General features: G+C 40.1%; 1 protein-coding gene across 3 annotated transcripts in view; it reads left to right on the top strand.

Annotated features, from left to right (window-relative positions):
- MSH3 (mutS homolog 3) overlaps positions 1-26,703 on the top strand; it is a 129,480-nt gene that overhangs the window by 13,086 nt on the left and 89,691 nt on the right. The window lies entirely within an intron of this gene.

The following is a 26,703-nucleotide window of genomic DNA, read 5'->3' as shown; positions in this document are numbered from 1 at the left end:
AACATTTGTTGTTCTCATTTAGCTTGTCTTGCTCCCACAGTCCCGATCACATGATCTGTTGGATTTATTTCAGAGCTCATGCACTTACTTTTGGGATCTGAAAGTGGTGTTATGTGACTGTTTTTCTTGTTTGTCATAATCTTAAGATCTCTAAAAGGCATGAAACTTGTTTCCTGTTAATGTAGATAAGTATTTAAAACTTTACAACTGGTATTTCATTCTGTTTGTCCTGTTACACTATCTTGAACTTGGATAGAGACTTTGAATTATTGTGACTAATCATGTGTTTATATTTTGCATTCTCTCTCTGTATTTCAAGAGTGAATTTATTATATGTTTTCTGTATCTCTTACTGTGGAATAAAGACAGAGTAGGATGTAATTTGTAGGATGATAGATGAGGAGTGAAGCAATCCTCTGAATGTAAGCAATTAACTTGCAAAATCTTGCAGATGCAATTTTTATGAGAAAATACCAGTTTTTCACTTTTTTTTTTTTTTCAAACGGTGCAGCTCTGGGCTGTTGAGAACTAGCTTAGAGCATTTCTGTTGTGAATGAACTAGTCAGATCAGAAAAGATAGTATTTTTTTATGCGTTAACAAAACTGGAGCTAAAGAAAAATGAATGTATTACATAGGCAACATTTTGTATAGTGTGGAAGGTACAAATATCATCACCCTTCCATACTGTAAAGATAGACAAATGCATCAGTCACATGGATGGTAGTCATCTGACAGACAGTCGGCTCTGTACCTTGATTACCTCACTTAAACTCTGCACAAGTCATCATCTTGTAGCTTCCTGTAGTACTCCAGATGGCTGAGCATCTTAATCACTTTGCTCTGCAGGCATTCCTTTCCCTACCTGCCAGTGTAATCCTTCATTGTCTCCTTTTATGAAGAAAAAAAAAAAAAAAGAGTTGACATGAAGTGCTGGGTAGGCAGTCATCTCGTCGGGAAAGGCTGACTTAGTGGCACGTTATAGGAGCTTGCATAGATGTTGCTGTACTCAGCTGTCAAGCTTTCAAGGGCACGGGTATATGAGAGGGAAGACTGAGAGGAGGGACTGAAAACATCTGATTTGTTATTAGGGATCTTAAGAAAATGTGGCTTGTGAAAGTGGTGTATTCATCATTCAATGGTATTGTGGTGCTTATACTTGTAGTGAAGTGTGCTCTTGTCATACTACAGACTTCTGTTCCCTCAGCTCGTGTATGGACTGCCAAGCCATAAGGAGTTGAAAAGGTCAACTCTAATTAGATATACCAAGTAATCAATATCAATGTATTTCCTTGCAGTGAAATGGCCTGTTGAGACTTCAACAGATAAAATACCAGATTAGAAAGTTACAAACCTTTTCTGTTTGCCAACAGATGTACATTTTTGCCTTGCTAATCCTTTTACTTTGATTTGCAAAGGAGAAAGTTATCAATTCTATAGGAGTATGCCCAAAATATTTTTAAATATACCTTGATGAAGATTAACAGTTCTTGTTTTTGTTTGGTTTGTTTTTTTTGTTGCTGATGGTGTGCACTGACGATTTTGTGGAATCCAGAGGAAGGTGAAATGATGTAATAAACTGACAAAGCAAGTGCATTTTTCAGAAACAAGTATTTTAGTTGTGTGCAAAGGTAATTCTGATGCAGGTTTGAGAAGATTTTTTTTTTTTTTTTTGTTGTGCACAGCTGAGCATGTTAGTAGCTTCTCATTTCTATTAAGAGCAAAAAATACCACCCATTAGCTGATTTTGTGAGCAGATATTAGTTGGTAGGTTTTTTCCCCTTTCTGGTAATTTACTAGGCAGCTCTCCAGCATAAATGTCATTAATTACATGGGACTGGTAAAAATAAAATTCATTGCTTCAGTAGCCTTGTATCAAAAACAATTCTTCGTAGATTTTGTTGTGTCAGAGATTTAACCACTAGAGGGCCCTGCAGTACTTAGTATTAGTTTAAGTGGTTCCAGTATGGTGCTTTCTTGTGCTTTGAACTAGGCTCCAGTTTTCATAGAATTGCTTTCATTCAGGCAGTAATTTTATTTCAATGCATATTGAATGGTCTAAAGTATTCAAGTTTGGTTATTGTCCATTACCTGGTAATTTCATTCTTTATCTGCTCTCTTCTAATAGCTCCTGATTAGAGTAATCTGTTAGCTGGGAAAGGCTTCATTTCTGTAATTGGTTGAAGATCTTTCTGACTAAAACAATGGGAACTAGGATCTTGTGTTTCAAGAAGGCTCCTCATCTTTAGTGTATTTATAATGCAATAGCAAACCACTGAATATATAAAAACTGAGTATAGATGGGAGATGCGGATGTTGTCTACCTAGACTTCAGCAAGGCTTTCGACACAGTCTCCCATAATATCCTCCTAGGGAAGCTCAGGAAGTGTGGGCTGGATGAGTGGTTGGTGAAGTGGATTGAGAACTGGCTGAATGGCAGAACTCAGAGGGCTGTCGTCAGCGGCTCTGAGTCTAGTTGGAGGCCTGTAACTAGTGGTGTCCCTCAGGGGTCAGTACTGAGCCCAGCCTTGTTTAACTTCTTCATGAACAACCTGGATGAAGAGTTGGAATGTACCATCAGCAAGTTTGCTGATGACACCAAACTGGGAGGTGTGGTAGATACACCAGCAGGCTGTGCTGCCATTCAGCGTGACCTGGATAGGCTGGAAAGTTGGGCAGAGAGGAACCTGATGAGGTTCAACAAAGGCAAATGCAGGGGCCTGCACCTGGGGAGGAACAACCCCATGCATCAGTACAGGCTTGGGGCAGACCTGCTGGAGAGCAGCTCTGCAGAGAGGGACCTTGGAGTGCTGGTGGAGGACATGTTGACCATGAGCCAGCAGTGTGCCCTGGCTGCCAAGAAGGCCAATGGCATCCTGGGGTGATTAGGAAGAGTGTGGCCAGCAGGTCGAGGAAGGTTCTCCTTCCCCTCTACACTGCCCTAGTGAGGCCTCATCTGGAGTACTGTGTCCAGTTCTGGGCTCCCCAGTTCAAGAAAGATGAAGAGCTACTGGAGAGAGTCCAGCGGAGGGCTACAAGGATGGTGAGGGGACTGGAACGTCTCTGCTACGAGGAGAGGCTGAGGGAGCTGGGCTTGTTCAGCCTGAAGAAGAGAAGGCTGCGAGGGGACCTAATAAATGCTTACAAATATCTGAAGGGTGGGTGTCAGGAGGATGGGGCCAAGCTCTTTTCAGTAGTGCCCAGCGACAGGACAAGGGGCAATGGGCACAAACTGAAGCAGAGGAAGTTCCGTCTGAACATGAGGAAGAACTTCTTCCCTCTGAGGGTGACGGAGCACTGGAATAGGCTGCCCAGGGAGGTTGTGGAGTCTCCTTCTGAGGAGATATTCAAGACCCGCCTGGACGCAGTCCTGTGCAGCCTGCTGTAGGTGACCCTGCTTTGACAGGGGAGTTGAACTAGATGACCCACAGAGGTCCCTTCCAACCCCTACCATGCTGTGAATCTGTGATAAAAATAGTCCCAGGAGGTGTACAGCTTGGAGCGGTTAGGAGCAGAGAAGAGAAGTCTTTCTGCTTACTGCACGCTAGTGTCATGCAAGAATTGCACCAGGGGTTGTCTGAGTAATGCCGGGGATGATTTGGTTTTGGATGCTGCATATTAGAATTTTGCACTGAGTGACCAAGGTGGTGTTGCTAGGTCTCCTCCAGCACGAAGAGTGTGCTGATGGTTATTACAATAATTTAAAATATTTAGTCTAGATAAACCACTGCAGCTTTATGAGAGCAGACATCATCTGGTTCGATAATGGTTATATTGACAGAGTTGAAAATATCTGTGTGCTTTCCTTTGATTTATCTTTTTTTTTAATATACAAAGACCAAATGTGAATACTGTATACTGGTGTGCATGTCACTTTGCCTTTATTCTACAAAAATTAAACATACATAATATGTATTTCCTCCTTATGGAACTGTGCTTCCCCCTTCCTGTTCTTTTCTTGTTGCCACCACAGCTATGTCCAGGCTCAGCAATGTCATTCACACTGTTCATTGATGCTTCTATTTTGGTATTATGTACATTTTCACAGCCAAATCTACATTAGAGGAGCACCCATCATGAAGGAAAAAACAGCTGGTTGGTGCTGGCAGGGTGCTGCTGTTCTAAATTTGTTTTTATTAGAAACAAGAGCCAAATAAGTCGCAAGAAAGGTTTGAGTGTTTTAATCTGGTTGACAATCACCAAGAGCTATTTAAGCCTAAGGAGTACTTCATTATGGTAGAAATTGTTTCTGTGGATTTACAATAGTTGTAAAGAGTTTTGAGTCAGAAATGAAAGTTCAAATCAAATACACAGTGGAATGTGCCCTCTTCACTTTTCAGGTTTTATCCAGTACAGTGATAGTGAAAAGTTTGCTTATCCTGCATGTCAGTGGAGAAAATAGTTTGACATGTTTATATGTGGCTGTAAACAGGGTCTTGCAATAGGAAGAATGAAGCAAATTTTACAGTAAGTTAATAAATGACTGAAGTAGAAGCAGAGCTGTTCAAGGGCTGTCTAAGGGCAGCAGTTTGAGCTGTGCCCAAGAAAGAAGTTTGCAGTGGAAGTTTTGGTCCTGGTTTTGAAGTTTTCCATAAATTAGATATGGACATTGGTGTAATGAGCAGTAAGTAAAGTTAAATGCTGCTGTACTAAGATTACTTAGCTGTTTGCATGATTTATTCATGCAATGGAATTTTAATTCAGTTAGTACAAGCCAGTTTAGCTAAATTGTGCACGTGGGGAAAGGGGGAAATCCAGCCTTAATTGATAGGTATTTTACCACAGATTTAAATGAAGTTAGACTCAGCCGTCTTTTTGTAAAGATTTTGCTTAACCATTTGGATTAAACTGTGGTGTTTATGAAGCTGAGCAAGCTTTAAAAATAGTTTAACTTATGGTGTAGATTTGTGTTACAAGTTTCTAACTTTCCCCTTTGGTAATTTAGAACTCATGGAAGTAAATGTATTGAAGTATGTGGTATGGCTTTGTGTTCATTTGCTTCTAGCGTGTTGCTATTTCAGGGAGTAAATGAAATGTTCGTATTGCCAATGTTATGACAGACATTGTCCATACAAATTAATAACTAGAAGGTACTATTCAAGGACAGATTTAATGACTAGAAAGTGCTATTCAAGGACAGTGAACTGGAGTTCAGTTTTCGTGGAGAGCCTTCCTTCAAAAGCAAAGTGTAAGTTAAAAGTAGGTTATGGAAACTGATTCAGAACAAACTGTTCTGGTGAGTACGGTTCTGTTCCTGCACCGTTACTAACATCTGTTAGCAAGTGCTGGCCTGGCTGGAGGAAAATCTTTTTAGCACTTGTAGTTTCCTTCTTTCTAGAAAACCAAGAAAACATTCTTGCTTTCAGAAAATATGTGTGTTTACAGGAGAACACTGTGTTTGGTTCTCCAGGCTCTTCCTGGTCAAGGGTCAATACCCATCCTCCTTAGCATATTGGCTGCTTTAAAAGTTGACCTGTACTGGTCTTCCTGAAATCGTTTCTGAGGCTACTTTCCCTTTTGGTTGTTCTTGCTCTTCTCATGTGCTCCTCTTTTAGTTTCATTGAAGACTGTGGTACTTCTGTCCAGCGCATCTTAAGAGTGCTCCAGAGCTCCTCTTTGTGCCCCCTTCTCCCCCCCACTTCTGATGTGAACACTGCTAATGTTTTACTTGGTAGCATTCTTTGACACCCGGTAAAAATGCACTCACAAGTACTTTCACTTTCAACTCCAAAGCATCATTTCACCCAAGTCTGTGCTGTGTTTTTTTGTTTTTTTGTTTTTTTTTTTTTTAAATGCGTCTTGTTTGTTATCTGGCCTACAATCTAAAATCAGGATGATACAATAATTAACCTTGTCTATGCCCACAGCTTTTTCACTTTATTCCGTTTGCATAGCATAATGTCTTCCTCCTGCTCGCTTGGGTCTGCAGTGTGGGAGGTAGTTCTGACACAACCTCCATTGTGTGCTGCTTTGTTCAGGCTGTACCAGGTCTGCTATTTGTTCCCCTGTAGGAGGTTTAAGATTTCTTTTTTTTTCCTTCTGATTATGGCATTCATGTTTCTGGTTTTGTTTGAGTACTGCAATATTGTCTTCAGCTTGGAGTTTGCTCCCTGGATTTGCCTTCTCTCTCAAATCCTCATGAGAACTAAAATCATCCTCCCTGCTCACTGGTATGATTAAACTACTCCTGGGCCACATCCCTCAAGTAGCTGATCCTCCATCTTTACATGCGATGGAGGCTGTCTTTCTTTGTGTTCAAGAACCTCTGTAAATAACACTTCGAGCTTTTTCTGCTTACACAAAGTCAGTGTGGTGCTGATAGCCTCCCTTTAGCAATGCCTTCTGCCTTCAACTTTGTATCGGATGTGGTCTCTCAGGCACCTACATTGCTCCACAGGTGTGTCACTCTGTAGTTTGAAACCTGTTGTGACCTCTTACCAGCCCAAAGCATTGGCTGTGGCATATAGCTGGTGGTGATATTTGACTGCTGTCTGGTTGTTTCTTGCCATCCTGCCCCTCCGATTGTAGTTTATCAGAAATCAAGAATGAGAGAGGTCTTTTGGTTTTTTTGTTTCAATGTGTGTGGTGCTGTAGTAGAATACAGCAGTACTTTGGATTCCTTGAAATGGGAAGTACAACTGTCTTTGTAAGTTAACCTGTAAAGGGTACAGGAGTGAGCTATAGCTGATTTAGCACATCCATGGGTCAATAGTGCTGTTCATTGCTAATTGCTGTCATGGGTAGAGTTACTGATTTATGTCATCAGTCAAGGAGTAGAAACTCAGCTGGGATGAACTCAGTGAAATCTTGTAAATGAATATAAAATGCATTTAATTTGGTGGATCTTTATATGTGGCTGATAGTTGCTGAGATCAGAGGATGCTTTCATATTGTTAACATTGGGTTTTTAAAATGGGGACCAGTTGCATGCATATATTTACGTAGCTCAGGTCGTAAGGTTTGTAGGTGAGCAAGGATGGAAAAGCTGGTAGAGGCAGAAACAAGACACCAAATGGTTACAGTGAGGGCAAACACTATTGCAAATGAAACTGCTAAGTAGAGGAGTGAAAAGTATCTAAACGGCTGGTGATCATAAAAACCAGTGGTTTCATGGTTTGTATAGCTTGTAATATGCCCATGGATTTTTAAGTGAAAGTCAAGCTGTGACAAACATCTTCATAATGTTTTGTGTAAATGGAAGCTACAAGCAGTTGAATTTGCAGCAGGAAAAGAGCAAGTAAAGTACAAAACCAGCATATGAGCTATTTTCTGTAATTTCAAAACCCAAATGCATCACTGAACAGATGTTTACTGACTAAGAGGCTGTTTGCACTGCTAATGATCCAATTCCTGGCCTGGGCAACTCAGCTGTATGGAGAGATGCTTGAAGAATATTGGTTGTGTCGTGGTGCAGTTGTTTTGAATAGATAGGGGAAAAAAACCACAACAGTATTATCAAATCATGTAATGACCTGAAAGAATTATTGGACAGGGTGGTGGGTGTTTTTTTTGATTAATCTTGTTGCAGTCATGAAACATGCTGCTCCCAATATTGTAGTTCGTTATTGTCTTTTACGGCATTGCAGGTGAGGGAAGCGTGGGGCTTAAATCTCTTTTGACAAATCGCTTATGTGTAGAGTCTACTTCATTAGGGTTGTTATGTTTGGGACACAACACAGGGATACGGTGTCCTGTAGGTGAGATTACTGTTCCGTTGTGCATGCAGAGTTGTCATTAGAAAAACATGGGAAGGCTGTTGCAAAGCACTGTCTAAATGCAGTGCAGAGCACTTTTTTTAACCTGGATGATTTATTAGATCAAAAATGTTAACATTGCTTGTTACAGTAACAGCTGGCCTTTGCAGGCCTTGACCAGCCTCAGTGTTTTTGTAAATTCCTCCAGGCAGAAGCGCAGATGTGTGCCCTGATGAGCTTCCCCAGCAGTTCATACCTGGTTCAAAGGTGCATCATTTTTGATGTGATTGCAAGCAGAATGGAAAACATGCGGTGTTCAGGAGCTTTATTTGTGGCATTTTAGTACTAATTAGTGATATTCATGGTTCTGCTTTTTTTTACCCCCAGTACGTGAGCCAGAAATTATTACATGAAGAATGATTAAATCGGTCATGATGCTCATGCAATTTCTTACTGTCAAAAAAATCAACTTCTTAATTAGAAAAAACCCACCTTACTGAAAGAAGAAGGAAAATTAAAACTTTAAAGTATTTGCTTTGAAGTTTTGGCACATCTTTGATTTATTATAATTATAGGATAGATCAGAAACTACAGGAGGTGATGTGTAAGTAATTCTACTTTTTGTTGTCCTCTCTGGTCATTATGATGTTACTAGCTTATTTCTCTCGGTATCTGTTTGTATGCTGTTGACTTCTCACAGCAGCTGTTGAAGTTTTTCAGCCTGGGAAGGGTGCTGAAGCTCACGATTACAAACCCAGATGGGAGCCTGGAGCTGTACACCTGTGTCCTCCAGAGGCTGGCACCACCATACTGGAGCCCTGCTGTTCCTGGTCCTAGGGAGGCAGGGAATGAAAGCAACCAGTTAGTGGTAACTGGTTTTCTGTAGATATCTGTAAGGAAAATAATTGTGGTACATTAGGTGACTTGGTAGAGAATGGTAATAAATTGCCAAGTTCAGTAATATAATTTGAAGGAACAATTCTTATTAACATTTGAATTTTTTTAAACTTGAGGTAGATGTTATTTCTCTGAAAAAAATATTCAAATAACCCAAATGGCATTGTTACTCTGAGGTAATTTGTTTTAGTAGCTTAATGTCCAGTTCTCAGATAATGCAATTATCATTCAAAGAAGTGGACATTTTCTAATGAATGTTTGCTTTGGTGATAAGCTTGTATAGATGTTATGTGTTGGAGATTTTCATGATAGAGCAGGTGATTGTTTCTGGCAGGCTTGTGTAAATTGGAGGGTCCTGCAGTTGTTGCCAGTTTAATGGCTGCACACTGTGCTGAGGTGAGAGAAGGGAAGGCACACACACATACACGCACTAAAATGGAATTGTCTCACCTGTATTAAAGTACAGATATAAATGACTTGCAAAAGTGTTGAATGTCCCAGTAACCCTAACTGTACAGATACTAGGGAGTGCTCAGCTTTTTACGGTAAACCAGCCCCTTGATTACGTGCTTTGAGGTGACCAGAACAAGTGGGTTTTCTTCTTAAAATAGCCAAACACAACTGGCAGCTCTGTTTGGACTGAAAGTGAGTTTTGAATCAAAGTTCAATCCTTTTTGAAGGATCCAGTTACATCAGCACTTTGCTGTTGTAACTCCATACTCTAGACTGTCCTGCGTGTTGGCTGGTCCCTGGTAACTTCCAGTGTGCATGTTCTGTGTTTTAAATGTGAAAGTAATGTCTGTTTTCTTTGAAAGGTAATTTAACTGGACTTTTGTAAGGGTAAATGTGTGTGTACAGTTTGATCTCTTGCAGAGGAGCCAACATACTATGAAGCAGCGTATGTATGTCTGATGCCAGCTTGCTCTTGCAAGCGGAAGATCAGTTGCATGCTTTGCTTTGTTCCAGGTGTTGGTGAAAACGTTGCAGTAACCTGCAGCTAGAGTGCACATATTCAAATGGAGAAGGACTCTCGAGCTCTTAAAGCTGGCATGCAAATTTTTAAATTTTTATTAACAGCCTATGAATGTTTGTTGGTATATTTGTTAAAGTCCTAAAATACTTTTTAATAACAACTTCTTTTCTGTAATTTATTCTTCCTTGAAGTTGATTTGGGACATAAATCTTTCTCTGTGAAACAATGGATTCATGGACGTGTTGCATGTGTTAATTTCTTGGACATTACTTCTTCCAACATTTCCTGCCCTCACTGTTAGCACTAGGAGTTAGAAATTCAGCAATTTTAATCAAAACAATGTAGTAATGAAAGCGAGACGAGTATGGGACAGAGAAAGACTGAAACTGTCTGCATGTTTGACATGCAGATAGCAGTGGTACTACAGGAGAAGAATAATGCTTTTGTAATGGTGGTTCCAAACCTCTCCTGAGTTAGGGAAGAGAAAAAGTCTGTGAATATATTTGTTTTTCACAAAACCAGAATATATTAATTTTCTTCATTTTGAAGAAAATGAAGCTGAAATGGGTTTTTATGTGCCATCGATCTGCTGAACTGAAAAAGGGAACAAGCTTTATCTTTCAGGCCATCTTTAACAGTTTAATTTTGTGCTTGACTGGCTTACAACATTTGTGTCTCTTAACAGATGTTCTTTTTTATGTATGGTATAGGTAATAGGCTTTCATTAAATTAGAATTGTGAAGAGTACTTTCAGCATGGATTCTTCCTCTGAGAATTTGTAAAAGTAAAAATGATTGTTACAAATCTGTACTTTAAGATCATGTCTAAATTTCCATGGATATTTTTCTGAGTTCTTAATAAAGAATTTTAAACCATTGCTATAGTAATTAAATCTTCCAGTACAAAGCTTAGAATACAGTATTTTTTGATGTAAAAAGGTTTCATGTATTTATATCTGCTTTCCATTTATGTGAAGGAATCTTTCTGCAGAGGCAGATAGATGTAGTTAAAAACAATTTCTAGCAAGTATACTTGAATCTGTTCTTCTTCCTGTTTTATGTTGTGCCTGTCTCTCTTGCTTTTTATCTATAACGGATAACTGTCTGCCCCTCCATCCCTTCTGACTGTTCTTTTACAGCTATGCTACCTGCTTTCTTGAGTCTTTGTCACCTCTTCATGTCTTTGCCCTTTTTCCCCTATATCTACAGTGTCCATGTCCTCATCTCCAGCAAGATTTCAGCCGCACCTTACAACAGGCTGCTTGGCACTGTTCTTTTCCTGTACATACTTCGATAAAAAGTCGTGGCTGACAGGGACCTTAAGATGGACATAGAAGCAGCAGCTCCTTAGAGAGCATCCTAGGGAGGACATAAGTCAGACTCTTCTACCTGTCTTCATCTTTCACGTATGCTGGTGAAGTGCAGGGTTCCGAGAGGGAAGGATAACTTTCCTGGCCAGCTTCACCAGTTTACTTTGTACTTCACACCATCCTACTGCATGTTTTATACTACTTCTGGGCTATGCATTGCCATTTTTACTAAACACCTCTTGTTAGGGTTTGAGGAAGAACCAAGAGAACACTATGAAGACCAGTGTGGTATTCAAAGAATCATAGAATAGTTTGGGTTGGAAGGGACTTTACAGGTCATCTAGTCCAATCCCGCTGCAATGAGCAGGGACCTTTACCACTAGATCAGGTTGCTTGGAGCCCCATGCGGCCTGACCTGGAATGTTTCCAGGGATGGGGCATCTACCACCTCTCTGGGCAACCTGTGCCAGTGTTTCATCACCCTTATTGTGAATAATTTCTTCCTTATATCCAGTCTAAATCTGCTCTCTTTTAGTTTAAAACCACTACCCCTTGTTCTGTCACAACAGGCCCTGCTAAAAGGTCTGTCTCCATCTTTCTTATAAGCCCCTTTTACGTATTGAAAGGCTGCACAGTAAGGTGTCCCGGGACACAGGACTCCTGGTGGGGGTCTCACCAGAGCGGAGCAGAGGGGCAGAATTCCCTCCCTCACCCTGCTGCCCACGCTGCTGGGGATGCAGCCCAGGATATGGTTGGCCTGCTGGGCTGCAAGCCCACATTGGTGGCTCATGTCCAGCTTTTCATCCACCAGTACCCCCAAGTCCTTCTCAGCAGGGCTGCTCTCAATCCCTTCATCCCCCAGCCTTAACTGATACTGGGGGTTGCCCTGACTGAGGTGCAGGACCTTGCACTTTTCCTTGTTGAACCTCATGAGGTTCACACAGGCCCACCTCTCCAGCTTGTCCAGGTCCCTCTGGATGGCATCCCTTCCCTCAGGTGTTAGCTGCACCAGTCAGCTTGGTGTCATCTGCAAGCTTGCTGAGGGTGCACCTGATCTCACTGTCTTAAGTCATTGAAGAAAATGTTTAACAGCACTGGTCCCAGCAGGGACCCCTGAGGGACACCACTTGTCACTGATCACCATCTGGATGTTGAGCTGTGGACCACTGCCCTCTAGATGCAACCATCCAGTCAATTCCTCATCCACCAGACAGTCCACCCATCAAATCCTTTCTCAGGCCAGTATTGTATTTGCCATACAAAAAAAAAAAAAAATTTCTGATGCTTCTGATACAGGGAAGTAGGAAGAGGGAAAGGCTGAGAAAAGAATCCTTTAATTTATGGGGAACAGCTGTGTAGCTGTCAGAAATCCTTACTTACAGTATTAATTGATGTGTTAAACTGTTTTAATTATCTGAAAAGATAGGACATGGATTCTTGTCTTGAAGTGGAGAAGTTAAGCCTCATGATAAAGCATTCTGTAGATATTGCAAATACTTCATACTTGTTATTCCATGATAAAAAAAAATACTTCATTTATCTCTGAAATTTAATTAAAGGATTTGTGCTTTGAGTTAATCTAGGTGAAAGCGTGTAATATAGCAGTTATCTGTATATGTATGAGCTGTACAGGGTTTTGTAAACTCCTTGCCCATAAAAAAAGTCTTTGTTTCGTGAAGAATTCTTAGCTGTAAAGAGAAAAATAGCCCAGCCAACCTTCTTTGGCTTACAGACAGCTTAAAAAAAAAAATCTTTAAGGAAAGCTGTAAACCGATGACTGGATTTCACGTTTTTAAAATGAATTTGAAGGAACATCCATTTTCCTAGACAAGCTTTTTAATGCATTTTTCGATAAAGTTTCATGTCTCCATCAAAGCTCATACAGGGTCTAGCTTTGTGTGCAGCAGCATTATCAGGACAGTGGAGAAAACATGTATTTAAACTGAGCCGAACAAAATTATCTGCCAAACTAAAAGATGCTATAGACCACTTACGCCTCTTTTGGGTGGGTGTCTTACAACCAGGTTCTCCTAATGACTTGATTTAGGCCAGCCTTGGAGGCTGAAGAGGAGGAACTGAACATAGCATAGGGACCAGTGTACCCAACACAAGACAAGGATTCTGCTCCTTTCTGATGGATTTCTCACATAGGTTTGCCGAGTAAAGGCTGTGAGAAGGGGTCCTTCTCAGCTACTAGAGAATGTGTGATGCTCTCTGACTTAGTGTACAGAGGCATCAAGACATAGAAAATAGTCTTGAAGCTAAGCTGAAAAGGACTGAAAATAGTGAACATAATAGTAAACATTTAGCTATCTAATCTGCATGTGAGAAATTCAATGTGGCCCAGGTTTCAGACACGGCTAGATTCAGAGCACAGACTTGGTCTGGCATACGAATTTGAATGCTAATGCCTTTGGGTTGCTGAAGTAAAGAAATGGTTTCATAACTGTTATAATCAAATGCTGTTGTGAATAACTTGCATTGAATTATTTTTTTGAATGCGTATTTTGGAATCCGTTTGCTGTTTATTACTCACAATCATAATGTAATTTTGTGAGCCCTGGCAGAGCGGAAATACCAACTACTAAATAAAAAAAATTGTAATCCTGAGGAGCAGAGACAGCTGTTGGTGAAGATACCTGGCTTTATGCTGTCTTGTGTAGCACAGGTTTCTTGATCAGATAGAATAGATACATCTCTCTCACTTGGTCCAGGCATGCTGTGCCTGAGCATGCACATAACGTAGGGTCTGGATCTATGGTCTGTCAGAGCCCTGCATTTCATACAGTCCATTAGACAGGTACTGGGTTTGAAGTGGTGACTTTGGTGGTAATATGGAAGACGGGTGGAAGAGCTCTGTAACTTAGTATGAGTGTAGGGCCTTTGAAATATGATGGATCATCTTAAACATAAAAGTGCGATAAAAAGCATAGGTAAGGACTGTGATGAGACAAACCACCTCAGCTCTTATGTGAAAGGAGTAATCATTACACTTCTAATATCACTGCATATTGTACTTCTAGAATTGTTCTAGCCTGCTCATACTGTGATGTCATGCCCCAAAACGAAGGCAAAAGACTGAGGAGAAAGCAATAATTGTAAGAGAAGGATCCTGTGACTACCTAGTCAAGGTGTATACATGCGTTTTAGGAGTCTACAAGACAAATAAAGGAGTACTGATCACAGAGGACTTGTATTTGACTCTTGATATTATGTCTCTAAAAGGATTTAAAGGAGAAGCTGGGGCTTCAGTCAAACTAGCAAATAATTGTGTGGCTTTTTGATGTTACAAAAGTGATTTGAAATTCACATTAGACTGTGATGTATCATTAACATTATCAAATGTTATTAATTAAAAAGTAATATGTTTGATTTTTAACTTACTGTGCAAAAGGAACCTTAGTAACTTTTCAGTGGTATTGATGGGTTAAGCAGTCGTTTCTGCTATTGCATGGTCCCTTTGATGCATTCGGTACAGAAGTTATTGTGTCTTCATGGTGAACTGCAGCAGGTAACTGGGACAGGTGAAGAACCACTATAGTCATTTGTTCTTTCTGGGTAACTTTTTCACTTTAGGATTCTTGTCCCAGTTCACTGTATGGTTGTCCAAGCTTTTATGCCAGTGCAAAAGGAAAGAGATAAGAATGAAGATGTTGGGGATTTACAGGACTGTTGTTTGATGGCTGTATTAATCTATGTGAGTTTGAACTGATTGTCAGGCTGTACTCTCGGTTTTGTCAGTGCTGTGCTCTAAATAGGATCCATGATGTGATAAATTAAAAGAAAAAAAGAAAAAAACTCCACCACAAACACTTTATTTTAACACAAGTACTTATTTTTTAAAAAAAGAAGTGATTTTTTTTGTTTTGAAGCATGGTTGTGTTGACAGTTATACAATTTAAGATTGTTTGGAGAGAGGACCCAGTAAAGGTCCCTTTATTCCGGTCCATGCACATGTAGCATTTCAGATGCAAGTCATGTGTAAAGTGGATGTGTATTAGTAGGGATGCGTCTTCAGATGCTTCTGTCTCAACTTTTACTATGAGTAAAATGTAGACTAGTACCTTGTACCTTTTATGTTATGCTAGGTGAAGGGAATTCTTGTGGTTTTGTTAGGAATGTTCTTCATAGAGAGATTTCAATATGTTATGGCAGCAACTTTGTGTATTTTAAAATACAGGAACTGAACAAAAAGAAGGCAGTGTGTCTTATGTGTGAAAATCCTTTATCTGACAAAAATAAACAGTTTCACTTACTAGCTTTATCCCTCTATTCCCTTTAATATTGTAAGCACTTCATTTTGTTAGTAATAATAGAAGTTTTATTCATCAGTTTCCGTAAGTTTTGACTTACAAAATCTAATAAGTTAGAGTAAATATCAGTTGCCAGTAGAATTAAAACACTGATTTTTTTCCTTCAATTTTTTTCTTATTTAAAAACAAAACTCTGCCACTTCTGTTTTCAGTTCAATTCTACAGAGATAGTGTGCAGTCTTGTGGTATTAAAAATTATATTTTGGGCTGAACCATTGCCAGAGAGAGCATTGACTCAAATCAAGGCCTCCAAAGTGTAAACAGGAGATAAACTGAGTTTCAGTTTTGAATCCTGATCTGCTTTTTCATTTTTTTTAAGTATACTGTTAAGCTTGTGCTACCTTGATCTGTTTCCTTCAAATGTATTTTCCATTTGTACAATAATTTAACTAGCTTTTTGCTGTTGGCTCATTGATCATAAATCCTAGCAAAGCAGGAATTGAATGAATTGAATTAAAAATATTTAATGTACAACACCTGTATGTTACATACTAACCTGAGCCATGGGAAAGATAACTTCCCTGCTTTTTCACTTGTATGTGAAATCAAGGTATGTCGCCACTTGTGTTTAAATTGTGCCACTCTCAGTTACAGGAATATGTCAGTGAAAAGAGAATTTTGTATATAGAGAGCCTCATTATTAATGCTCTTCGTATTTATCATATTAGAAATGTCAGTATGTTTAAGCATCTTTGTACATCTCACAGGAAAGCATGAAATAATTTGTTGAAAAATTAAGAAGTTCATTTCATCACATTTAATGGATTCTTAAATCTGTATCAGCTTGTCAAAGGAAACATGAATTAAAAGTGTAACTGATTAGCCAGCTGTTTCCTGTTTTCTGTCCAGCAGCCTCTATTAAAAACATTACAAAAATGTAAAGCGCTTTATCTGAGGGAGATGAGAAGTTCCCCGTGCCAAATTCTGCTCAAGCAGTGAGATTTAAATGACAGTTTCTTGTTCAATGCATGTTGGGTGACCAGTATCTGTAGGCATGTAGTACTTTGTATGGAAGCAGGCCACATTATCAGTTTGCAGAGAAACCACTTTTAAAATGTGACATACATGGTTAGCACACCAGAATGCTTTGCTTGGTTCCTGGAGGGAAGCACTGCATAACTAGAGCTGAACATCTGGTTGCATTTTTCTCACTATGCACAAGAAATCCTCTAATAGCAGTGCAGTTCTCAGGCTAGGCTTGTATATTGAGAGCAGTAAATAGGCACATACTGAAGACAAGCTCTACCTTGCTGATTTGGCATACTTTAATGACATAAAACGTACAATTCTTTTCTACGTGGGTAGATATTGTTTTGTCCGTTAGGTTTACAGTGTTCATTCCCAAGCTTGGAAATTACACTCCGCAGGTACAAGAAGGGCCTCATGGAACCGTTCCGTATTTCAGTTTTCCTTTTGTGAGATGATTGGGAACTGCAGAGGTCCACTTGATCATGAAGGATCTCTGCTGCGCTTTCAGATCTGCCCAGTTAACAGTGAGGCTGTAACTAGCCTCTTTTTGTGATGATAATACACCTTCTGTTCAACTTGTGCAAGGCAACTCATGGCCAAACACAGCAGCTGTCTTTCTCTTTCCAGAAACCAGAGTTTTGCCTTTCTGGGGATTAACACATAACTCTCAGGGTCTGAAGACTTCTTTGAACATTTGTCTACCATTTGCAGGTTTTTTTACTGTATGAAAGCAGAATTTCTGTTTGAGTTAAAATTACTAAAAATAAAAATCCTATTTGTCATTAGCACAGGTGACCAAAACCCCAAAGCCTCTTTTGTTTTTGGTGTGGAGAATGAATGCAATATTCATTCTCAAATTAAGATGTGTAACAGTAAAGGTTCCTGCTCCTTTTTTTTTTTTTTTTTTTTTGCTTTCATTCAGGTTACCTCCTTGGGGACTTTTTGCTCACTCCATACTTGGATTTGTTGTTATATTTAACTTCCACCCCACCCCCCGCCCCCACTATCTTAAATGTCATCCTGTTTTCACTGGATGACTGAAAGATCAAGTTAGAAAGTTTTGTTCTGGAGTGCAGTAGAAGTGTTGGTCACACTGGGGAGAAGTAGAATGCAGCAGAAACCAGAGCAGCAATGAAGGAGAGCAAGTTCAGTAACAGCAGAGAAAAAAGGATGGGGATGGAGCAAAACTTCGTCTATTGTGTTTAGGTTTGTAGGTAGTGTCTCACTGGGTATCTTTGTGACTTTGGAATTGGAGTCTCTTTAATCATAGCTGGAGAGCTTGGATGGAGTCATTTTTGGAAGAAAATCAGAGATAATACAGTTTTCCAGCCACATTATGAAAAATGCACTGTAGCAACACACAGCTGGATCTTCCTTGAAAAAAGATAAAAAGGCTTGCAAGGAATAGGCCATGTTGAAGGGCAAACTCAGTTTGGTTATTGAAGATTGTTCAAAACAGAGTAGGTTTGATTTTTGGGGTGGAGATGCTTAATAGGTTTTTTTTTTTGCGGTCTCTAATTACATCTGTGGTTACAAATGCTGACAGCTGCAAGATCTTGTTGCGGCTTCATATTTTTATTTCTGTAGTGTAGAGGGGACTTGAACGTGTTAGATGTGTCCCAAACATTGATCCTCCAAATGGAGGGAAGAAAGGGAAAAACCTAGTAGACTGAGTAGTTACATAATCTATCATATCCGTTCAGTTGGCATCGGTTCAAGTGGTGCTGTCAGTGGCGTGAGAGGAGAATGAAAGGTGAACAGCAAGTTATGCATGCCAGAAAGAAAAAAATAAGAGACTTTGTGGCACAGTCTCAGCTGAAAAATATGGTTAGATAATCAGCTTAACTAGTGTGTGCTGTCCTTCCTGTTGCCTATGAAGTTTGCCCATAGAAAAGGGAAGAGCTTATCGCTTCATCTCCTGGATACCGGATGGTTGAAGTCCTCTACATGAAGACATATTAAGAGAATTCCTGCATGGAAAATTCCTTAGTTTTCCAAAGAACATCCAGCGCTCAGAGCACAGATTTTGAGTTTTTGAGGTGTGCGAGAAAGACTTTGTGGATGCAGATCACTTGAGACCACTACTGTGGCCTAGTAGCCTTCACTGCCACAAGAATGATTTGCCTTCATGGTACGCGAATTACTTTATCCTGATATGTTTCCCTGCTTTTTCTTTGCACAAAATTCATACCGATATCCTTTAGTGACCTACCTGCATGGAAGAATCAAGTCTAAGTGACAAGAATAATTGAGGTGTGATTGTAAAGGAAGTAGGCAAACCAGTTTATTAACACTGATACCAGTAGCTGTGAAGCTTTGTGCCTCCTATCACTCTTTTACCTCTGCTAGCTGAATTACATTTAGTACAGCATAACCTAGATGTGTTGTTCCTCCAGCTGGGTCATGTAGTCCTATACACTGAGTATGGACCCTTGTGTGGTATATAACCACCGTGCTGTTGGTTTTCTTTTCCTCTGCAGCTCAGATGAATGTATTTCCTATCTTTTTTTAATGGTGGGTAATACCCAGAGGAATGGCTACCCAAAAGTTTCAGGTCTGGGTATAGATCAGATACTTATTTTGCAGAATTAAGAATATTAAGTCTTGTGCAAAAATATCTGGATAAAATTATCCAAATCCTGAAGACGTATTTTGGAACTCTTCTCCTTTATGTTATAACTTGTTAGAATAATGTGGTGTTTTAAGCAAAGCATTCAGGAAGGATTGCAGGTTTTCTGCTGGAGTGCCAGGTGTAATGACGTGTCAACATAGCTTTGAAAACGCAACAAATTTAAATTTAAGTGAGATGTTATGGGCTGAATTTTGATTTTCTTTTTTTTTTTCTCCTTAATGTTTTAAAGTTGGTCTGTAATCCTACAGGGTCATGCAGAGTATTTATCAAGATGATTCAGCATTTCTGGTTTTTGTCATGGGAGATTTTATTCAGATACGTGTTGCTAGTTGACATCTGCCACTTTGAGAACCAGTGTGTTTCTTCTGACAGCACTTAGCTGAGGAATGCATGGGAGAAATGTTAGGCCATTGTTTCTGCTCTGAACTGTGATCTGCACTCCTAGTAAACTGAAAGAAGAGAATTTCCAGTTTCCACTAGTTTATTTGGAGTATTGGGAGTTCTCCAGCTGTGAACACAAATCTGTGGATCAGAGGGCAGAATTAGTTACATGTAGCTAATTTTGACTGCTGATCAGTTTCCAGACAGGGGTCAGAATATTACTTTCTGTAATGCAGACAAGGCATAGATAGATTCTTCCTGGAGGCCTTTCAGCTCTTCCATTCCCACATGACATCTGTGTGGAAAGTACAACCATCTGCTTCTTGGCCTTCTCCCTCCTTCAGGCTGTCCCTGGGGGACATCCACATATTCTCTCTTCCTCTAGTACAGCAGTCCCGCCCAACAAAACAGCTAGACTGTTGTCTCATATGAGTTCCCTTTTGCTCTATTGTTAGTGTACATGTAAGTGTTCGTTACGAAAGGTTCTGAGCTTCCCTTACACAAAGCTAAAAACAAAGCAGTGGGCATGCCGTGTCTTTACAGACCACAGGAAGGTGTGTAAGAGCCTGAACAGGAGCTGGATCGCATCTTCAGAGCTGTTAAATGGTTTCAGTGCAGCGATGGGTGGAAAATCCTGGTATGGCCTTCCTGGTCGCAGAAGCAATATACTTTCTTAGTGTGGTCTGTATTGAATGTTCAGTGCTCCTAGTAAATTTCCACAGCAATTCTCATGCTGATTAAAGAAGAGGATTTATGTTTTTGACAGTTCTTGGCAGGTAGAGTTGTGGTAGTACTGTGGGAGGTTAGTTCAAATTGTGGGAGGTTAGTTCAAATTGATTTATAACAGATACAACGGATGGACTCTCTCTGTCACCATCTCCATTATTTGTTATATAATCACTGGAAATGATGTTTCGTAAGCCAGTGATGACTTCCATTCAACTTGCTATTTATGTTGTCTATCTGTGCTAGTAGGATATCCTTTTATTCATCACCTGGGCAAATGCACGGTTCATACTTCAGCAGCTCTCCTCAGAACCACTATGGATTTTCTTTGACTCATACATTCTGCAGCATTCAGCTTTGATTTGGGGTTTGCTTTAATCCTGTGAATAAGTCACTAACTTGAATTCAAGATTCTTTCCAGAAGTATGTTGTATTGTAGCCATCTGTTGTTAATTTTTTCTCATTTTAACACCTAGGAAATGCTTTCTTTTCTTGGACAAAGCACGAAATATTTTGCATATGTGTGTATAGGTTCCAGATAATTTTGAATGTTTTGAGGGCCAGTGGTATTTCATAGAATCATAGAATGGTTTGGGTTGGAAGGCACCTTATAGATTATCCAGTTTCAACCCCCCTGCCATGGGCAGGGACACCTTCCACTAGACCAGGTTGCTCGAAGACCCATCCACCCTGGCCTTGAGTTTCAAATATTTCAACTATATTAAACTAAAAATGCCTAAGATTGTTGCTCAGATACAGGATAAGGGAAAGGGAGATAATTAAAATGGGTGGGAAACCTTGTTAAGCATTGAGCTTGATTTTGTTCATACTGAATTTGGGCCGTTACTTCTGCTGCTAGGGAGGATGTGTCTTCGAATAAGATATACTCTACTGAATTTTTCTCCCATCAGCTTGAACCTGGAATGGGATTGTAATGGTGAGTTTTCATGACAGTAGGCAGTATTTTGACAGAAGCACAATGGTTATGAATTCACTGCAAGATCTGGTAGGTGGGAAGCCTCTCCAAAAAGATTAGAAGAGAGACAAAGAAAAGTGCTTTGTGCTCAAAAGTTTTTGCTGTTCAAAATGGCAAAGTTTCATGTTCCTGTCAGTCAACACAAATATGATCAGACAACACAGGACCTTGTGAAGCAAAGAGCAGTACATTCACTTTTGAAAGGTGTGTAATACAGTGAAGGGAGTGTGGGGCTGTGAAGGGAGGTAGTACAATAGCTGCCATGTAGAGCGAGGTGATAGTCCAAAATTCACCATACACATTTGTATTAGCGTTTCAGAAGTCATTTTATTTGAAGGTTGTTCTGTCATGTTTTCCTTCACTCTGCCTGTTCAGATATTTTTTTGGTATCTTTTAGTGGTAGTCACTCTCTTCCTATTATTTAATTTGTTGCTAACATCTATGAAGCAGTTGAAGGTTTTTTTTAATGATGCAAGGTAAGGTTGTAATATTTCTAGTTATATAATATATAATACAGAGCTCGATTTGTCTGTCTGCCACCCTGTTGCCTGGTGGTGTAGACATTCTTTTACAAGTCCCTTGTGGTAAAAAAGCATGATAATTTAGGGGGGAGCTTTGAGACTGAATTGTCACTATGTTAGAAGATAACATGCTGTAGGTCTTATGGTCAAGTATGAAATTATCTATAGTGTTTCTTCATATAAGCAGATTCAACAGTGTTTTGCAGTAGGGCATTGTCTTTGTAAAAATAAGTATTTCAGGATGGACTATAGCTGGCTTCTAGGGGAAATATATCAAAAGCAGATTAAAACAATGATATAATTCCTGGATTACATTTCTGCTTTCTTTTCCAAATAGTTGTATAGATTGGACTCCTTGGTTTGACCCTGACATTGCTTCTCTAAGTTAGATCTCTTTTCCCTAAACATCAGTTTTGTTGTACTTTCCAGAGAACAGCAGTTCTCTACGTGTTTCTATTGCATGTCACGTACTGGAAAATTTCAGCACTCAGCTCCTTGTCATGGTTTCAGTAAGGAGCAGTTACAACTGCTCTGCTTTTCGTGCTGCAGTATTTCCTTTTAGAATGCAGCCGTATTAGTAGATAAATGTGCTGTTGTCCTGTGCTGTTCTCTGTGGGAGTTCCGGGTGTAGCTCCTGCAGCTGTGACTGCTCCATCCCACAGCCTTCTCTTTTGTGCTGCATTTTAGAATTCACTTTGGTCTGACCCCGGTCTCGCTCTTACAAGCTGCTTCTCATTTCTGTCAGCTCCTTCTGTCAGCATACCAGTGACAGACGCTTATACAGTTTAGTGAAATGATCTGTCTGATGTTGGTGATGGTCCTGCTTCAAGTGAAGGGCTGGACAACATGACTTCTAAAGATCCTTTCGTGATTTCCGCAGTTTTAGAGGCAGGCTATGTGGTTGTATGCTGCTCGCTGTGATCATTGCTGACATTCAAAATAAAGTTGTTAAGCAATGGAAATAGGAAGCCTTGGAGGTGGAGACCACAGAAGGGTCAGGCAGTGAAAGTCTCTAGGGGGTGAGTCTTCTTGCTGAGCAACTGCGAATAGTGAAATAAAGCTTCTGGCCCTAGGGATGACTGGAAGAGGACTGTGTTACACGCCTGAGACAGTAGCCAGTGCTCCTAAAGCTTTCTGGTGGGCAAGCTTTTGCCACAATTTCCCTTAGAAATGGTGATCAGAGCTGGCTGCTCTGGTCCTGTCACCATCACCATCTTTTCACTTCATGGTTGCTGAGCCACGTAACCAGGCTAACCCAGCACAAAGCTTGCTTTCCCTTCCCCCCACTGTGAATTTCTTCTGTCATAGTATGCTCCAAGTGCTTGGCGCAGGGTCAGAAAAGCTGTACAGCCATTGCAGAGGAATCAGTAGGAATAAGCAGCTGGGGACTGGGTTGGAAGAGTGGTACCACAGCAGTCAGTAGCTACGTTGATGTAGATCTGCACTAAACTGCAGCTGCAGAGTAATTGAGACCAGTCATAGTAATAAAAGCTAGTGCTGAGGAAAATGAGTATTTATCCCCTTTGTATAAAGTATGCTTGTCAAGCTATACATTAGTGTATGAAGTTTAAGACCCCATGTGAGACGAAAACGTAGAAAATGACCCTATCTGACAGGAAAGAACACAGATAATTAACGTTTTATTTAGTACTCTGCAAAAACTTGGGCAACACAGAGAGAGGAAAGGATCCATTCTTGAGTAAAGAAGGGAGGGAGAGGAGTTCAGAATTTGAAAATGATCCCAAAAGCATTATGTGGTGCTTAGGTGTTTCATGGCCTGTCAGCTAGGTGCAGAGAAAGAGACATGGAGTCTTCCGTGTCTGATCTTAGGATATATAGCAGAAATGTGGAGTTTGATTCATTTCTGTCATGCATGCATTTTTTCATGTTTGTAACTCTATTGTCTGTTGGAGATTTTAGAAATACTTACATTTGCTTTTACATTACCTGTACTCCCCCCACCCCCCCGATTTAGAGTTAACATTGGCTAGAAGCTAAGTAGCAAGCATCAAAGCGCTGTGTTCCTTCAAAATCCTTAATGCTGCTGGCATACGTGGTTGCTCTGGCAGGATGTAGCAGTTTATCACGTTCTTCTGTATCATAAGAAAAAGATGCTACAAGCTCTATGGGCCATGTTAGGATCACATTAGTGGCGTTCTTTTGGAGAACCTTCTGGTGACTGTTAGCTGGTAAACTCTTTGGCATACTGCTGTATGCTTGTGTTTGAAGGAGTGCTGAGTAGCATACGTCTGGAATTTGTTGAATTGTTCTCTGACAGAAAGGCACCACACTGAAATTGTCTTTCTGAAAAAAAAAAAATGTATGTTCTAATTCTGCTGGAAACTTCTAACTTTAGATTTGTATAACTAATGTCAGAAAATTCAGGGCAGAAACTAGCCACAGGCCAGTTAAACAAGGCCACAAAATATGCCCTGCTGTGGGGGACTTGATGGTGTGCAGAAAAGAGAGGCAAGCCACAGGCGTGACCCCAGGCTATCATGAGAGAATGATTTGATCTATGTCTTCACTCTCTCCTCACTCACACTTTGATTCAGAAGGAGGTGTTCTCCATGGTGAGGTGTGACCAGGGGAGCATTATTTCGTTGGTGTTCATGTAGTGTGGCAGATATTAAATGGGGTGTTCCTTTGTGTTGGGTGGTGGTGGTATTGCTTTGGGGGTTTTTTGTTTAACTTGTCTGAAGCCCTGCAAGAAGAGAGATTTTTGCTGGCTAGCAGAATACTGAATGGAGAAATCGTGGTGTCAGTGGTGATTCCGGGGACAAACTTGTGCAGCTAGTGTACAAAGCTGTCTCTGGCACATCACCATCCAGGTGCAGGTGGAGGGCAACAGTAGAACAAGCACTTGGCAGACTAATCCAGTGTGCTCTCATGTCTCCTGATGAGACCAAATCTGAGTGACCTGCATCCTCCCAGTGTCATGTTCTATATAGCACCTGCAAAACACAGAGGGAAATATTGCTGGAAGTGTGGAGAAGATACTGTGCTGACTCCTGAAGAGCAATTGTACAACCTGATGCGCAATTGCAGGAGGCACTGAAGATCGCTTTAAATACTGCTGTTCATTGGATATGAACTGCTCTGTGTTGTCATTTCACAGGTAAACTGTATGCGCTTTGGATGTTTAGTGGAAAGAACTACTATGTTAGAAGCTAGACTTTCTTTTCATTTATCCGCCATTCTACTTGCACGTGTTAATTCACAGCTATACATGATGGAGAGAACTTGTATTTTTTAGGCAATTTCTCTGCCATGTTTGGAGTTCAAGTCTGGCTTTCTAACATTCTTTGCAGTCACTCCAACTTCATACCCTTTACAAGTTGACTGGAGTTGTCCCTTGTTTCATTGTCTGAATGATAACTGAAGTGTTGAGTGCTACCAGGTGGAGTATTTCATTTTGACAGTGAACCCCTGATCTCATTCTGAGTATTGTTCTCCAGCCAGTTTTGTACCCATTCTGTAATAAGTACTTTTGTGTAAATCATGCTTCCATAGATAGTTATGAGAATGTGTGCAACAAAGTAACCTCACTGAAATCAAGCATGTGCTCTGTCCACAGAATCTGTTCCTCTGCCACTGAGGAAAATTAATTTGGTGGGATTTTCTTTTTCTTGACAAATCCATGCTGGCTGTTACTTACCCTGCTTTCTTCTAGGTGCTTAGAAATTGTTTCCTAGCAGTTCTTGATGTTTTCTACTAGGTTTCCATGGAACACATGCAGTGTGTTTCATCTCATTCTTCAGATAGGCAGATGGAAGGAGCCTGAAAAAGATTTGTTTTGTGTCTTTTTTTGGATGCGGTAGCTGCTGGAGCACAACTGTATTTGGTCCTATAGTACCTAACTGTGTTATCACAGAAGGCATAGAGTGTCATACGGTGCCTACACAACCCTCCACCCTTTGATTTTCTGATCTCTTCGCTCTACTTACTTGATAGCTCCTGTCTCCGAGTTCCTAAAGGAATGTTTTCGTCAGGTTTCTTGGATTCAGACGCTTGGCTTGTAGATATCGTTGGAGATTTTTTCAGCTGTAGTTCTGCTAAGGTGTCTAGAAGTAAATCAGGATGTACATGTTGAGAAATGTTATTTTCTATGTTTGTGTATATATATGTAAAATATACATATGTGTGTGTATATACATATGTGTCTATATGTATATATTGTGTCAGAGTTGCTTCTAGGCTTTTCAGCAGCTTCTAGCATGAATGAGGGTTTTGGGATGGGACGTTTGAAAACCTAGAGGTCTTGTGGGCTAGTGTTGTATGTACTATATTGATAGCATACAAGTGGTAATTATTGTTTGGTTATTACAGGCAGCAGTGATTTATATCATTCTGAGAGTGGCAGATACTGAGAGAAGGTGACCATACTGCCATTTTCATTGCAACAGCATTGTCTCCATCTCTGGTATCTGAAAGTTGTTGAGAGCAAATGTGGGAAAGTACTTTACTTTGGCATGAGAAAAAAGCTGTGCTGATAAAAATGTATCAGCAGTCAGAGCCAAAAGAACAGCTGCTTGGAAATGTCATTGAGGCTTTGCCAGAGAAGCACTGGAACTCTTTGCCAAGATTTACCAAAAAAGGAAGGACGGTTGATCTCCAGTTCTCACAGACAAGTTCAAACCTAGAGCCCTTGAGCTAGAAGCAGTTGCATAACAAAAGTAATGCAGTGATCACAAATAAAAGGAAATGCACTTTGTGCTAAGCATGTTAATAAGGGACGATGACGTGGTAAACTTGGATTTTTGAAAGGATTAGTGCATTCAGGTTACCTTGATCTACTGGGCAGTGTAGGCATTTTTTCCCTACAGTGACAGACAATCATCCTAGAAGAGTACACTGAGAGAAGTGCGGAGAAAAAAACAGTTTGAATGAAGTATATGGGAAAATTTAAATAGCAGTTATCTGTGCTTTATAAATCTGTGCTTAGCATCAGAAATAAAATCTTACTAAATTTTAGGAGCAGAGGTCTCCCTTACCAAATTCTGTATCGTTTATGAACTTGTGTTGTGATATATGGGTGTACAGTAAAGTAATGGTGGCTGCACCCTTGCATTTGAATAGTACTAAAGCAGAATGGGCACGACAGGATAGTAGTTGGAAGGTAAAATGCTGGATTTATTTGCTTTCCTTAGAAGTATTCCTGAGCTTTAAGAAAATTTAGTTTGGTTGTGTTTGTTTTTCAGGAAGTCTTTATGTGTTTTACACCTGTTTAATTGTGAATTGTAGAACAGCAATGAAGTGACTCCTGTTTTGTTCAGCACACTGTAGTGAGCTCTTGTGCTTATATGCAAGCTCA

This window comes from Opisthocomus hoazin, chromosome Z, assembly GCF_030867145.1.
Source record: "Opisthocomus hoazin isolate bOpiHoa1 chromosome Z, bOpiHoa1.hap1, whole genome shotgun sequence".
Classification (NCBI taxonomy): domain Eukaryota; kingdom Metazoa; phylum Chordata; class Aves; order Opisthocomiformes; family Opisthocomidae; genus Opisthocomus; species Opisthocomus hoazin.
Note: the sequence above shows the minus strand (reverse complement) of the source record. Positions and strands in the feature narration are given on the sequence as shown.